At 37.4% G+C, this 15,962-nt stretch overlaps 1 protein-coding gene and 1 long non-coding RNA gene across 14 annotated transcripts in view; both read left to right on the forward strand.

Annotated features, from left to right (window-relative positions):
* The window catches only part of LDB2 (LIM domain binding 2), a 211,116-nt gene that overhangs the window by 15,648 nt on the left and 179,506 nt on the right, over positions 1–15,962 (forward strand). The window lies entirely within an intron of this gene.
* Positions 588–6,332, forward strand: LOC128806461 (uncharacterized). Its single transcript, XR_008436828.1, has 3 exons — positions 588–727; positions 5,102–5,240; positions 5,974–6,332. It is a non-coding gene; the product is annotated as an uncharacterized LOC128806461 (long non-coding RNA).

Genomic DNA, 15,962 nt, shown 5'->3' on the forward strand with positions numbered 1-15,962 from the left:
AACTGCATCCTATTCTCACTGGGACCAGTCACTAGAGGGAGGAGATCTTGTAATCTGGGTTAATGAACCTGGAACATCACAGGCATTTCGGAGGAAGATTGTGGGTCCTGTTTATAGTGGCTGATGGAAAGAGTGGTGTGGTAGCAGGTAGTGATCCCTTGTGGCGGCAGCTCTCTGGCCACACAGAGCAGGCACAGACTTTCCCAGGCATTTTCCGGGGAAGGCTGTGAGAAGATCAAAGTAAGGAATGAGAAACAATTTTTATCTCCACTTGCACCTGCTGTTGTGCACACGTGGAATGTGTCATGGAAATTTGTTTACCAAAGGGTGATTTCTTAATTGGACACTGGATGGTGTTTGGATAAATTGGCCAGTTAGGCCAAAGCGGTATTGGTCTGGCTGGAAGGGTTACTGAATTTCTTAAGGAGTATCATATATAGAGTATAATATATAGAGTATAATAAAGCAATTGATTAGCCTCCTGCAATCATGGAGTCAATGCTAATTATTATCCGGGTGTGGGCCTGTGGCGACAATCCCTCAGCTGAGGCCAGACCTCTCCTGCAGAAACACTCCTGTGAAATATATTTGGGATTTTGTCTGTGGCTTGCTGATTTCACTGAAGACTCTGAAAATAGCATCGGGAAAGAATTAACTGGAAACCATGTCACTTTGGGGAAGAGGAAGGAAAAAGGATGCATTCTTTCAGAGAACAGGTGCATTCAAGGTATGCTTCCCTTAGTGAGTTTTACCAGAATTTTCCATTCTTTACTTTTGGATTCATGGAAATGGGAGGATGATACAGTAAATAGTGTTAGCTTTATAAAGGGATAGGATTTCAGAAGTGACTTTCCAGCAAATATACTAGTTTGAGTGACCATGAGCAGGCAGATGTTTAAATACCATTTTTATAGACATTACTAACCTAAAGGGAACAGTAAAAGCCAAAGGGTTTCCTGGTGTAGCATACAGTGTTTTTAAAAGGACATTTTGAAACTTCTTGTGACCTCACATCAAAGTTCAAGATTGGATAATAACCTGTAGCAAAGATGACATAGTTTAGTTGTATTGCCTTGATGAGCTACATTTAAAACTTAGGATGTATCTCAAAAACTATACTGAAGCAGTAACTCATAGAAAGCTAATCTATTATTTATCAACAAATGTTAACTAGGTTGCACAGATTTGAATACCCTTCAGGATTTCCCTTTGGGTCTTTTCAAAAGTACACATAAAAATGTTAGGTACATCAGCAGAAAAACTTAAAGAAAAATGAAATTTGTTGAAATTTTACCCAGAACCTACATTGCTGATACAGGGAACTGCAATGAATACAGATGATTGCACTGATGATTATCATTCAGAATACCAGTGCTGTGGGTTTTTCCCTATAAGTGACATTGTAAGAGAGATTTATTGTTTTACAAGTTTAAATTGGCATTTCTCATTCATTTTGAGAGATGCACTCTGTTGTAATACCTAGCAGCTTAAATTTAGGCTATGAATGAAAAAGCACATTTACAAAATCTCGGAGCTAGATCATAGTGTGGCAGCTCTGTGAAAGATTGCCTGCTCAATGATTAGTTGCAGCAATCCTACTAAATGTGTTTCAATTCAGTTTTTGTCACTGAGAAATCAAGAAATAGGTAGCTTATTAAAGGTGACCACATCCTTTTATGCAGATTTAATGCACTTGGCAGGTTTATCATGATAAATAGTCAGAATGAGATGGTTCATGATGTATCTCTAATCTCTTCTGTGAAGATGTTCATGTCTTGCAGGAAGTAGCCCCTTGAGAGTTCAAATCTTTAGAAGTATGTGACAGATGGTGATGTCTGCAGAGTCTCATGGAGTTGCTTTGAAGTAACTCCAAATGGTGCCTTCAGTCAATGTTCAGTTTTTGCAAGTTCTCCTTCTTCATCTCTCTTTTGGTGCGCACCTCTCTCCTCCATCATGTTGCATCCTCAAGTTGTTCCACATACTGAGAGGAACATGCACCACATCTTAAGAGTACATTACACCTCTCTCCCCAGTCCTGTCATATTTTTCCCTGTAAAGTTGTTCTTCCATTAGACATCTTGCATATTTTAAGGGAAGTGATTCACAACAGAAAAACAATAAAACAGAACAAATGTCTTCAAATATCCCATCTATTATTCATGCATTATATTTAGTTTTTGAGTAACTCTTTTGAGTAAGGAACCAGCATCAGTGTCAGTGTCGTATTAACTATGTTATGTTGTATGTGTCATATTAACTATATTATGTTGTGTTAATTATAATCAATTACCAATATTAATTAGGCCAACTTCTCTTTAGATTAGTAAAAATAAATGGTTAAATTTTAATGCTGCTGCAGGGGATCTGAAGGAACTCACATAATCAAAAAACACTGCAAAGCTTTTTATGTAAATCTTATTCTACTGGAATACAGCTAATGAAATAGATATAAAAGCATCAAAAATACATAAAAATACATCTGAACAATGGTATATTTTAATATATTCACTTTTCATCACTTGGCCTTGGTTGGTCTGAGCTTCTCCTCTAAAATCAAGTACCAAATTTCATATAAAGTTTTATACCTGTCATAGTCCCTTTCTAAGTTCCCATTTTATAATCACTCTTAAATATTTCTGTTACTGTCACCACTATACATAACCTTGTGTGTAATAATTGGTATTGTTTAGTTTGGTCTGCATATATTTTTAGTGTATAGATTTTTTTTGGCATTACTTCTTTCTGAAATGGAATTCCCACAACTTTATAACTTGATCTCTTTTAAACTGGAAATGTAAGGCCCAGAAAGGTTTAAATAGGAAAGAAAAGGCCGAGGAAAGACTGAAAGAGTTGAGGTTGTTCAACCTGAGAAGAGAAGGTTCTAGGGTGACCTTATTGCAGCCTTTCAATACCCAAAGTGGACCTGCAAGAGAGCTGGAGAGGGATGTTTTACAAGGGTATGTCATGATAAGACAAGGGGGAATGTCTGTAAACTGAAAGAGGGCAGATTTAGATTAGGAATGAGAAAGAAAATCTTCCCTGTTGCGTGGTGATGTGCTGGAACAGAGAGGCTGGGGATGCCCCATCCCTGGAAGTATTCAAGGCCATGTTGATGGGGCTGTGAGCAACCCAGTCTAGCGAAAGTTGCTCCTGCCCATGACAGGGGATTGGAATGTTCCAACCTGACCTTTTTTATGATTCTATGAAATATCTATATTTGTTATGTTTTTTTCAATCATGCTCTACTAATTTCTACTAAAACTGTAAAAAAATCAACTTGTGTTACTACTTCATGTAATAGTTTCATAATTATTGTGCTATTCCTCAATCTACTCCATGCTGAGTACCAAAGCATGGCTTCTGTTAAAAAAAAACCAAAAACCTAAGACCTAAATATTTTTGTTTTCATCATGCTTTTACTGTTTAAATTGTCCTCAAAGATTTTTGAGTATTACTTACTTTTTACCTTATTTTTTGAGTTTTTGCTTATACGTTTAGGACCATGGCTAGCATGTTGTGAAATCTAGATGCTTTTAAAAGGAAAAGGAACAATGAGCTGTGTATTTTTGAGACATGTTTCAAGGAAAATTTGGGGAAATCATTAATTTCCATGATCGGTCTGGTTTAAAAATTCTTGGTTTTGAGGTTGTACTTTTAGCCATCAATCTATGCCATTAACTAACCCCATTTTACTAGGCACACTAGTACATCTTCATCAACATATGTTTTAGATTTTGATATTATATTTTGAAAACATTGTAGTATCATATCACAGTGTAATTGTATTATAGTAGTAGTAGTAATAATAATAATAATAATGAAAGCCCTGAAAAATAGTACCACAGACCTGAACAGCTGTCTCTAGTCTAGGAAGAAGTACTGATGAACTGTACAATTTCCTTGTTAAAATTCTGCTTGTGAGTTAAGAAAAAGACTGTAGTGATTTTTCTGTCTCTGTGACATTCCCTTTGTTTCTGGTTATTGCTACACCATGTCATCTCAAAGTGATTTATGGAATCACTTCAACTGATTCTCAATTTATAAGAATTTATTTGCAGAGCAAAGATGTTATTTTGCTTCTGTAATAAAAAAGGAAGACCAAAATTATAGTTGCAATCTTTAATTTAAAGATACATATAGTCTCTTATCCAATTGGTACTTAATAGTCTACATCTACAAGACTTCTATTTCTTACATAAATAATTCGTGCAGTTCTAATGCAGACTCAATAAACACTTTAGTAATCATGAGTCTTGTACTACATTTTAAAAAGTTATGTGACTGAATGCAAACTTAGATTACCCCTTTCTCAGAATGCCTGCCTGAAAGGTCACTGTTACATTTCTTCTCCTGCACTGAACTGGTAAACCATTTGTACATGTGAATGAAATAATAATAGATAATTACCTGCCTACTACTGCTGTCAGTAGTTTGGCTCATGGAGACTGAAGCAGTACCTGTAATGTGCTGTGCTCCACCACAGACCATATTAAAGCTGAATTGACCTTGGAGTCACTGGAGCCAATATGGCCATGACCAGAAGATTCATTTGTTCATTTCTCACCTATTTTATGATTCAGCTGTTAAAAATATGTCTGGCTTGTCTGTGTTCCTCTTGATTGCTGCTGGTTTTTTGTGAGCCATGCTGTCTTTCCTTTGTTAAGCAGGACCGTTTCTTTCCCAACTTGCTTTCAGACCTAGACCTAGCCCTCTTCAGTGCTATGTTCTGGTCTAACTCTCTTCCCTGGCCTTGGAAAGATTGTTAATAATACTGTGCCATGGTTTTACTAGTGAAGTTCAGTAGTGAATATTGAACTTCTCTGCATCATTTTTGAGCCTTTCTGGAGCAGCACCCAAACAACCAATATATGCACAATTCTAAATGTTCCAACTTTGATGTTAGTTTTTTTGTAGATTTTTTTTTGTTTTGAATGATGGGCAAATAAGAAACCTCATTCACTATGATTCTGATAATTATCATACTCATCATATATACCTGTGTTGCAAAATGAATATGCAGTACAATGGTCTCAGTGAAGAATGTCCTGAATAGTATATTCATTGCATACATTATGAATCATAACCCAAATCTTTTATCTAGGGCATCTTTTGACTGCTTATGAGTGGATTGCTATCTGATGATCTTCAGAGGAGAAAAGCTGCTTAAGTGGAGAGAAAAAAAATAGGAAAGAGGGGGAAAAAAAAGATAATGCCATCAAGACTAAGTGCTTCACCAATAGGTAATATTTGTGCCCACAGAACTGATACTACTTAGCAATCAATAATATGCACTGATAAAAAAGAAGTGGAAAACACAAAATATTTACTCAACAGTCTGTTTGCTTTTATAGTAGCAACCAGTCTAGGTTTTTATTTGCAAACTGTGAACAAAAATGGAACATCAAAATAACTGTGCAGTTTCCTAAATTTTTTCTTTTTTTTTGGTCTCTTTGGAAGCCATTTACATGACTGTCAGTTTAGTAAATGAGCACATTTTTAAACTTCAGGCATCACACATGATAGGTGTATAAACTAGCTAGAGTAATTCACTTACAGGAATGCCAGCAAAGCTCTGAAAACTAAAGTAGATGCTAAAGCTAACTGATTGTCCTGGCTGTGTGGGCACAAACATGAAGATATGGTGCCATCTCTTCTGTGTTGCTTGGCCAGACTGCCTGGAAAGAGAGATCAGGAAAAGACAGATTGGCATAAGCCCTCTTGCTCAGTTGCTGCGAACACCATGATAAAACAGATTCAAACTCAATAGTACTGGGGGCCAGCTAGCAGAGTAAGGAAAATATTGGCAAAGTAACAGCTTTAGAACAGGGTTTAGAACAGCCTGGAGGCTCTTGATTTTGTGAGTCAGTAAGAGGAAAGATAATTGATAGATGCTATTTAGATTAGTCAGCTTTGATGGTCTCTTTCTATTACTAAGGATTGCTTTAAATAAATCTCATTTCTTTTTCTTCATAGGAGAATATTCCCCTGGACTTAACAAAAGTGTTAAGAAGGGTTACCAAGTGATGACCAATACAGTAACTTGTTTTTCATCAGTGAAATATACCATGAGTGTAACCATCATGTTTATGCAAAGGCCAAAACTGATAAATAGCTTGAAATATGTTATCTGACAATTTTCTGTGAGATCTAATACAGAGAAGAGAAGGTGAAGGACAGATTCTACAAATATATCTGGTATCTTATAGATGTACGTAGCTGTAAAAGGAGATGATACTGCAGCATCCTCTTCTGCCCCCCCCATATGTAAGAAAAGAATGTGTACATGAAAGAAAGCAAAACATTGTAAACTTCTAGAATTATCTTCAGCCAAAAAGTGGCAGTTCTGCCTACCAAAATAATATACATTTTGTGTTTTCAACAGGAGAATATTGTCAAAAGGAGCAAATGAATAAATTCTCTATGAAAGGTATGGGTTCGGGTCCTGTGAATTTCTCAGAGTTGAATTTAATATCGCTTAGGAAAATATAGAGCCCTTGAAAACACACAAGTCAAAGCCCTAGAAAATTCTGTTGTTGCTTTTTCATCCAAAGTCCCCATTTGACTTTGTTTAAGAGTCATATTTGAAATTTTAGTTAAAAATAATACTGTCAGCTTTATATAAAAAAACCAAGACACTAGAATCCCTTGCCAGTAGTGCCATAAACAGAACATTTTTTTAAGAGGTCTGCTATACCTCACACCATTTATTGTGTATTCTTCAAATTTGCATAGTATTTTCTACCTGGTAGTGAAAATATATAATTTTTTTTTTTTTTTTTTTTTTTTTTTTTTTTTTTTTTTAATTCTTTGTGTTGGATTTTTGGAGGGATTTTCTGGAACTGGTTAACTGGTTGGTAGGACTACTGATAAGGTAACAGGGAAGAAAAACTCCTTGTTGGAAGCCTTTATTTGCCTTACAGATGTTAGCATATCTTCTGCTTAAAATTTTTAGGTGTCTGCATATACAAAAATCAAAACTGATGCATTTTGTGGTTTCATTGTCTTGTTTTAAACACTACCTCCATTGTGCAGTATCTAGATTACAAATAATCCAGTTCATTGTCTTCTACTTCTGCCCTGATATGCAGGCTTAGAGATCTCAACACAGATCCATTGAACTTCTTTAGTTCTGACTATAGCTAATTGATAAATATAGTAAACAAAGACTTAAAATGCTCATCCTTACCCACATGCACAACAGAAAAAAAAAAAGGCAATAAAGGTCTGGATGCTTGGCTTGAACTGCCAGACATTATCTGTTTAAATTCTCAAAGAGAGTGAGTGAAATCTGCATAGAAACTCAGAAAGAGCATCTATAGACTGAACGCTTTCTCACATGTCAGTGCTCTCACAGGCTGGCATGTCAGAAAAGGCTTTGCAGTTTTGTTTTTTAGGGTGTCACAAGCTAGCACAAGCATGCAAGCCTTATTCATTGCATGAAATTTTAAGAAATAAGTTGGATCACTGAATAAATGGAAGGAGTGAAGCTGTCAATGCTGGCAGTGAATGTTTAACATATGAATTACATGCTTCGTCCTTCAGCCCATCTAACTACTCTTGTGCACCTGATCAGAGCTCATTGATGCGCTGTCATATCACTCTCTTACAGTGAAACAATTTTTGAAGAATGTCCAAATCTGCCTGCCTAGGATCTTGTATTAATACTCATTGCATTGTATGTGAGTACTTCCCAAGTGTCAGAATAACAATGATATCTCTCTCTTCCTTCCCCAGCAGGGATGGAAACAGTTAGTTTGTTCTTTCGTCATAAGGGAACTCAGAAGGGGTCAGGGAGGCAGGATGGTTAACAATATGGTTTTGTAACTTAGCTGGATGGGTGGATTTCAGCTCCATTGTTGCTTTCTTCCTGCTTTGTGGTGGTTGCATGCTCACTTGCCAGTTTCCCTTCCTGGTCATTGGCACAACTCAAAAGAGGAAAGGAAGGCTTTAAGTGGCTGGGTACAGAATTGAGGCTGGGAAGAGGTGAGGTGGTGTATGAAACAGACTGATAAGAGGCTTGATGACACGATTAGATAGAGGAGCTTTAGAAGGCTAAAGTCAGACCTGCTGAGAAAGATTTATTGCCGTAGAAAGAGGTCATGTATTTTTCTCTTGTGAAGCCCCATAGGAATGGACTAGAGTGCAGAGAACTATGTGACAGGCCTAATAGTAAAGGAAGATGAGTTTTCTCCCACAAACCAGTGGAGAAGAACTCATACACTGTATGGGTAAATATGCAAGGTGGAAGTTGTGAGGTAGGCCTCAGCTTTGCTGTAGTTGGGGGCCGTTTAGTAGCTTCTTCTCCCAAAGGCAGTCTTCTAGTAGACTATTCATGTACCAGAAAGAGACTGAAAATATTTTTGAGGGAAAGAAAAGAATAAAAATCCATTGCTGACAGTAAATATTTTTTTATTTATCTCAAAAACATTTTATGTAACCTTTGAATGAGACAGCTGTGAGATATTTCATCCTTTAATCTTCTGAGATAGTTTGGATGGAAGATGGGAGTAGAACAGGAAAGACAGGGTGGTGCTGAGAAGCTCAGAGCCAGGGGACTGTGGAGTAGAGGACCATTCTCCCTCATTGAGGCAGGCGACAACACTGGCTCAAACATGTCAGACCTGTTGGCTGCATGGTCAGATCAAAGAAATGCTGCATCCTCACACACTAGGTTTTTCTAGGCTTTCCAGAGTGTTTGAAATGCAGAGGGTTTGCATTTCTTCTTTAAGAAGATAAAATGTCTGTGCACTGTATGTCCACTCCAACCCTCCATACAAACAGCAGGAGTGACACAACGAAGTGTAACGATGCAGCATTGCACATGATATTTCCACTGTGCTCAGTAATTCTGACAGGATTCTTAATGCAGGGAGTATTTGCAGTATGAATTGCTGCCAGAACTACAGGCACATTGTTGCTAGAACAGCAAACAGCAGAGAGCTAAAAATACCAGGGGTCAAAATTTACTATTGGAATAAATCTGAGAACTGCATTAGTTTTGAGGGACTTCCTCATGCATGACCAATTTGCCACACATGTTGCTTGATATCCAGCCATACAAGCTCTTTGTTTTCTCAGTTTTTGTAGTACAGGATTTGTCCATCTCTGCTGTATGTCTTTTTGGAAGCAAAATGCCTGGCATTTCATAATTCTCTTTCCCTCTCTATTTATTTTTCTTTTTATGTTTTTTTCTTCCTCTATTTTTTAACCCTTCCTTGGTTTTGCTCACCTTTGGTTCAGGAAAACTGATGTCTTTAGAAGCTGTCAATGCACAGGATATTCCAGATCTAGATGGTGATTGATAGGTCCTGTACTGAACCTTGTTGTCTTTCTTCATCCCATTCCCTTACTGTGTTTCATTTCCTTTTCCCCTCGACAACACAGTGGTTTCCAAACTGAATGTCTTTGGCTCTCCTGTGGCTTTAAAAATACTTCAAATTCAGATATTTTGGGAGTTCTGGAAAGAGAGAAAGAATGGTTGAGGGCTTTTGTCTTCCTCTTATTTTCTGATGGAGTCTGAATTTCCTTGAATTCCCACGGGAATTTCCCATGGGAAAGAGAACAACTTTCACAAGGAACAGCTTTGCCAGGCTATCTTGAAGTTAGACCCTGGGAACTTGCACAGCTCTTCACCTGTACTATGAATGCAACAGTCAGGATATCTCCTATAATCTTCATCTTGGGATTCAGACTGCAAATAAATGTTCATTCAATTAAAAACAAACAAACAAACAAAAAAACCCAAAAAACAGGTGTCCACCTCTTACTAGGCTTCTGTCAGAGAATAAAAATTCTTCCTTTTTTCAGTAGTGTCATCTCTTGCCTTTGCTGAGGTTTTTGCAACCAAGACTTGTCTCTATTCTCCTATTTTCCTTTTGAATTTGGATTTGGTTCACATATTTGTTCTTTTATAAAGTGGAACACAGTAGCAGAGGCAATTCTTTGCACATCGCTCCCTGTGCTAGTGTCCCCTCCATGACCAGAACAGCCTGATTGGCTGGCAAAGCCCCTCATATGATAGTTGTATATATTTGTTTAATGTTATTGCAACTCTCTAAACAGTTTCCACACACCCAAACTTTGATTATATCCTCTACATTGTGGTATATTATCCTGGCTCTTTTTTCTGTTGAACTCTGCACTGTTCAAACCTGAAACTCCCTGGTGCCATGTGACTTCACTTGGAATGGAAAGTTTTAAGCCAGCCCATCTTCCACCTCCATATTTTTAAGTGATAGCCTGAAAGAAGTTGAAAGTTGATTTATACAGCCCAAGAACAATTTATCTTTGTGTAGACATCTCTGTGTGCTGTGATAGCAGAGAATTCTTACGGGAGTGTAAAGTAACCTGTGCAGTATTTGGGGCAAAACTGCTGATGGCAGGAAAAAGAAGTGTTTCCTGACCACTTCTATTTTCATGGGGTTGAAAACAATGTTGGCCATTACTTGTTGACTGAGATGCTGCCTTGATCCTTTTGGCCTCAGAGACCAAGAATAAATGTACCAAAGGCTTAACATGAATCAGTTACAGGCAGTTATTTGCTACACTGAATAACACAATCTAGACATTTTCACCCTATCTACATGTTAGCTTTGGCTTAATAGTTCAGGAGGATGATCCAGAAAATAGCTCTCCTGCCTTAGTAATTTCAGCAAACATTTATTTATGTTCATATAAACTGCATGCAGACTGAAATTCATTCAAATAATAAATATTTGAATGAATAATAAAATTCCCTCACATGCCACATGTTTTCTACAGTCTATTAGTATTTATTTGTGTGAGTGTTTAAAATAACACTGGATAGAAATGCTAGTCCAGGCTTTTTTTCTTGTGCATGATTCAGCTTAACCCTTCTCCCCATGGTGGACTATTCTTACACTCCATTCCCACAGGAGGTTTTCCTCTCCTGAGATGGGTTGTAATCCCATAAGTATTAGGGTAAACCCATAAATATCGCGATAAACAAACCTGATCACTAATCAGCACTTGGCATTTCCCAGGTGGAACAACACCTGTTCTTTTGGACATGGGGAATATACAGTGAAACCATTTCTATGACAATAAATAATGTTTTGTTAGTTTTGAAATTAGTCTTCTAAAACGTACAAAGAACTGAGGAAAATTTTGGATGCATAATTCTATTAAACATGCTTGTCTGAGTTTGTGTTGATAAGAGTTGATGAATGCTGATGCTACACTGGCCAGATTAATTAGGGAATATATATCTGACCAACAGAAACAAGAAAGGCACCTGCCATACAGGAGCATTTTAAATGCAGCTTCCACCTTTAGGACTGGATGACAGATTATGAAGGAGGAAGATAGTATCACCCGTGTAATCCTGCTATGAGCTTTCATTAAACAATCCAAAGTGATAAAGAAAAAGCAGGAGGAAACTTTTATAGAAATGTTACCCCTCTTAGGCATCCCTACTTAAACCATCAGCCTGTTGATCATGTTACACTACAGACCTCTGGGCCTTTTCCCTCCTTTTCTAGGCCACCTCTGAATCATGTTAATTGGTTTTGTTAGTGTTCTGTTGTGTTTATATTTGAGACTTTGGTTGATTTTTTGTTTAGTTTTTTTTTTTTTTCTTAAATCTGGCTACTTTAATTTGAAGGGTCTAATTCAGGCTTGTAAGTTTCAGCAGTCAGATTTAAATATCTTGGCCATAATGTTCATACTGCACTGAAATATTGAATCTGTTCTCGCTAACAAGGCAGTTTTTCACACATTAAAGGAATATGTCGAATGTTGAATCTGTTATACTCCTCAAGTGTTGGATCTCTCCCCTACTCAGAACAGCAGTCCTCATCACAGATTGCAATTCAACAGTAAAATATTGAAATTCTATTGAATCACATGGATTCTCCCCATGCTTCAGTTCTTAAAAGAAAAACCCAAAAAACAAAACTCAATTAACCCCTAGAGCCTGAGACAAAATTTCATTGACACTGTTAAAAGAAGAAGTGCCTTAAAGTACTATATTAACTTTTAGCTTTATATGTCCTCTGCAAATATTAGGGGAGAGAAACAGCCAACATGACCCAGAGTAATTGTATATAACATGTACTGCCTATTTCTTCCCTGTATCTTTTCAGGTTTAGTGTATGGCACAGTCTGTGTCTCTGCTCAGAGCTTGGGTAAAACCAATATGCCTATTAGCTCTCTGTAAACTCTGTTTATATGGTCTCCTGGACCTCTTCAGGAGACATTTAATTTACTGATAAATACCTCAGCTCTTTTATAGGTAAATGATCGAATTCTGTGCTTCAGTAAAACTGAGGTAATAACACATTTTAACAAAAATGAAATAGCTGGAGCTTTAGGATACTACTTATAAAAAAGTAAAACCTTCTAAAATAGAATTTTTAGTGAAATAGCAGACAAAGCGGTGCAAGAAGTATCTTTAAAAAGCAACATTACTGGATGATTAGACTTTGTTTTTAGAGTTAACAGTACTGAGTTGCACATACTTATTGATGCCGTTTTCAAAGTCCATAAATAGTGCTTCAGCTCCTGTATGGAAAGAGGATGTTGCAGAAATAATTGTGACATGATGTGATAACCCCTTCCTAAAAAAAAAAAAAAAAAAAAAAGGAAAAAAGCAAATCAAAACAATACTGCAGTGTTCTGGCCATCAGGAAACCATGACAATGCTCCCACCTTTTTCCTGTGGCTTAACCAGAGTTCCTTCCAGGCTACAGAGATAACTAACTGCTGCAGACTGGATCCTGTGCCAAATGAAAAGAAAGTAATTTATTTTTTTGTTAAATTTATATTTTATTAAAAATTAATCTTAACGACAACTTCTTTTTGACACTCAGTTTTACAGCTCTTCAACTAAAATACTAACACTGCCTAACTTCTTAGTGTGAATGTTCCTCCAGCAGGACAAGGATGAAAAATTACTTCATTTTGTAAATTTGTATTTCATAAACTAACTGTGGTTGAATAAGAAGGTTGTTCATCTCTGTTTCTGCTTAAGAAAAAATGACTTGAAGTTAGTGTTTGTGATTCTCTGGGACTTGAGTATTCATGAAACAACTCAATTTGTCAATAATACTTTTTAAAGTGCATGTGACTCAGGGAGACCTTTCACAGTGTTTGAAAGGCAGATGTAGTCTCCTACATGTGAACTTTTGGGGTTGTATACCTTTATGGACATCCTCCTATTCTCTGTGCATCCATGGGTGTGTTTTACTGCCCCCTCTGTTCTCTGGGTAGGGTAGAGCTAGAGCAGCTCTCCAGCCAAGGCTACAGAAGCACATGAGTTGTAGCTTTAGAAGTCCTTGGTGTCTTGCTTAGAATGATGCCACTTTTATGTGTTTAGGAATGGCATGTCTCTGGGAAGTGCAGCATGGATTAGGAACTGGCTGTGACATCAGGGTACCAAGAAATTCTTGCTGGGCAAGAGGGAGTCTCTCTGGTGTGTGTGAGTGTTGCTGGGATCCACAGGGCCTCACTGTGCTTCCCATCAACACACACACACAGTTATTGCATGCTCCCCTTACAGATAGGGAATTTTTTCTAGTCACTTGTTTTTAGCTCAGCTCACTCAGTTAATTTCCACAGGCATTTTGCAGGATTATTTATGCTTCAGCCTGTACTTAGCAGCCAAGTTATTTTTTTTTCTGACTGGCTACTAATGAAGAGTAAGTCAATTTATCCTCATCAGTTAAATTATAAATACAGAGAAAACAGAGTAAAAATGTCACCACATGGAGATGGCTTTGCTTTTTTCCATTCCTTAAATCCTGGTTTATGTAAATTGAGATAAATATTTATAAAAAATGCTGGGCACAGTAACCCTCTTTTTAAAACTATTTGGATTAGCTTGTGAGATGTAACTATTGATAACACAGTTTGGTACCTTTGCAAATAGATTTATTTTGTACAGCAATGTCTTCCATTAAGTTTTAAAATAAATGTTGTGTTTTATTTGAGCTGTGTAAGAAAATAACTTGGGAACCACCAAAATAAAGAAAAGTTGTCAGAAGAAGGTATTGTGCATATTGTGATTTAAAAAAAAGAAAATGTCTTACTTGCAGGCCAAAATTTGTCCCCATGTGTCACCACAGGCTTTTAGTTGGGGAATAATTAGCATTGATTCTATGATTGTAGAAGGTTGATTAATTGCTTTATTATATCATCTTATACTATATTATACTCTACTTCTTAAGAAACTCAGTAACTCTTCTAGCTAGTCTGACACAGCTTTGACCTAATTGATCAATCCATCTAAACACCATCCAGTGTCCAATTAACAAATCACCCTTTGGTAAACAAATCTCCATGACATATTCCACATGTGCACAACAGCAGGTGCAACAAGTGGAGATAAGAATAGTTTCTTATTTTTTTCTCTGATCTTTTCACAGCTTTCCCTGGGAAAATGCCTGGGAAAGTTTGTGCCTGCTCTCTGTGGCTACAGGGCTGCTGCCACACCCATACCAAATGGAATTAAAGAAGACAGACAGGAGGGACTTCATGGAATGTGTGGAGATGTTCTGTGCACCCAAAACATGTGCAGGAAGCAAAGAGTGTCAGTGCAGGTGTGCAGGTCAGCTCCCTGACCCTCAGCACGTGGGGCTGTGGGGAATGAGGCTGCTGATTGTCTCGATCAAAGCCTCTCTCAGAGGGGCTGATCCTGCTACTGCTGAAATCAATGCCAGGGCTTCCCTGTATTTCAAATGAACAGGGTTAAACTCTTCATTACATGGCCTGGTGTTTGTCCTCTGGTGTGACAACCTTGTGCCATCTCATCCTCACAATTGCTACTTCTGCTGCTGTAAGTGTGCAAGCCAGAGGAGAGTTTTGGGGTTTTTTTCTGAAGTATATAGTGAGGGATTTTGGCGTCTTACGATGTTTTTAACAATTAATTGTCAAAAAACACAACAAAAATTGATGGAGCATTAAAGCAAATTTGCAAGCCATTGAAGTAAGGAGCTGCAAATAGAAGCAACGGCTGTATTCTACCTTTAGCTATCAGTATAAAACTCATCAAAGTAAACCAGTTTTATTTAGACATCTGGAAAAGGTACTTTGACAAACATCCACTTGATGACTGTCAGTGTCTTATAAAAAGACTTTGATATCAAAGATCTGCAGAAACTGTCAGAATAAACTGATTGGTTTTTTTTCTTTTGACAGAAGATTGTTTCCTAGCCTTGATTTGTATTGTCTGGATGATATGTTTTTAATATCTTAATACAAAGGATTATTTTTACAAATGTTTTTGTATCTACTTGTGCAAAATGTCATGACTTCAAGAAGATATATTTACAAGTTAAGCAAACTAGAAATGCAGACTCTGTATCCCTGCTCCTTACAGCACTCTTAATTGTTCTGTCCTCGAGGTTAATGGATAGTGATTTTAAGACTTTGTATTTTTGATAGACTCACAGAGCTTAGGTAATTTATCAAAACCTCTTTTCAAGCAGATGAAGAAAATACAGTAATCATGTCAGTATCTGAAGGGGGGGTGTTAAGAGGATGGAGCTTGGCTCTCTGCTCAGTAGTGCCAAGCAACAGGCAAAGAGGCAATGGGCAGAAACAGATGCCACCTGAATATGAGAAAGAACTTCTTTACTGTGCAGGTGACCACACATGGAAAAGTTTGCCCAGAGAGGTTGTGGAGTCTCCCTCACTGGAGATATTCAAGAACCATCTGAATGCAGCCCTGTGCCATGTGCTCTAGGATGGCCCTGCTTGAGCAGGGAAGTTGGATCAGATGACCCACTGTGGTCTCTCCCAGTCTTACCCCTTCTGTGATACTGTACTTTGAGTGATATTGTTTCCTTGCATTTAATGCTACTGAATTAGGGCAAAATGCAGATGATTCTGTTACATATTTTAGCCTTTCTACAGAAGGCTTTTCATCACCCATAATCCAGCATACCTCACTTTAGACAGAAAGAACTGTTTGAGGCAGTAGGTATAACTGCAGATGACTAAAA

Source organism: Vidua macroura, chromosome 4 (genome assembly GCF_024509145.1).
Source record: "Vidua macroura isolate BioBank_ID:100142 chromosome 4, ASM2450914v1, whole genome shotgun sequence".
Classification (NCBI taxonomy): Eukaryota; Metazoa; Chordata; class Aves; order Passeriformes; family Viduidae; genus Vidua; species Vidua macroura.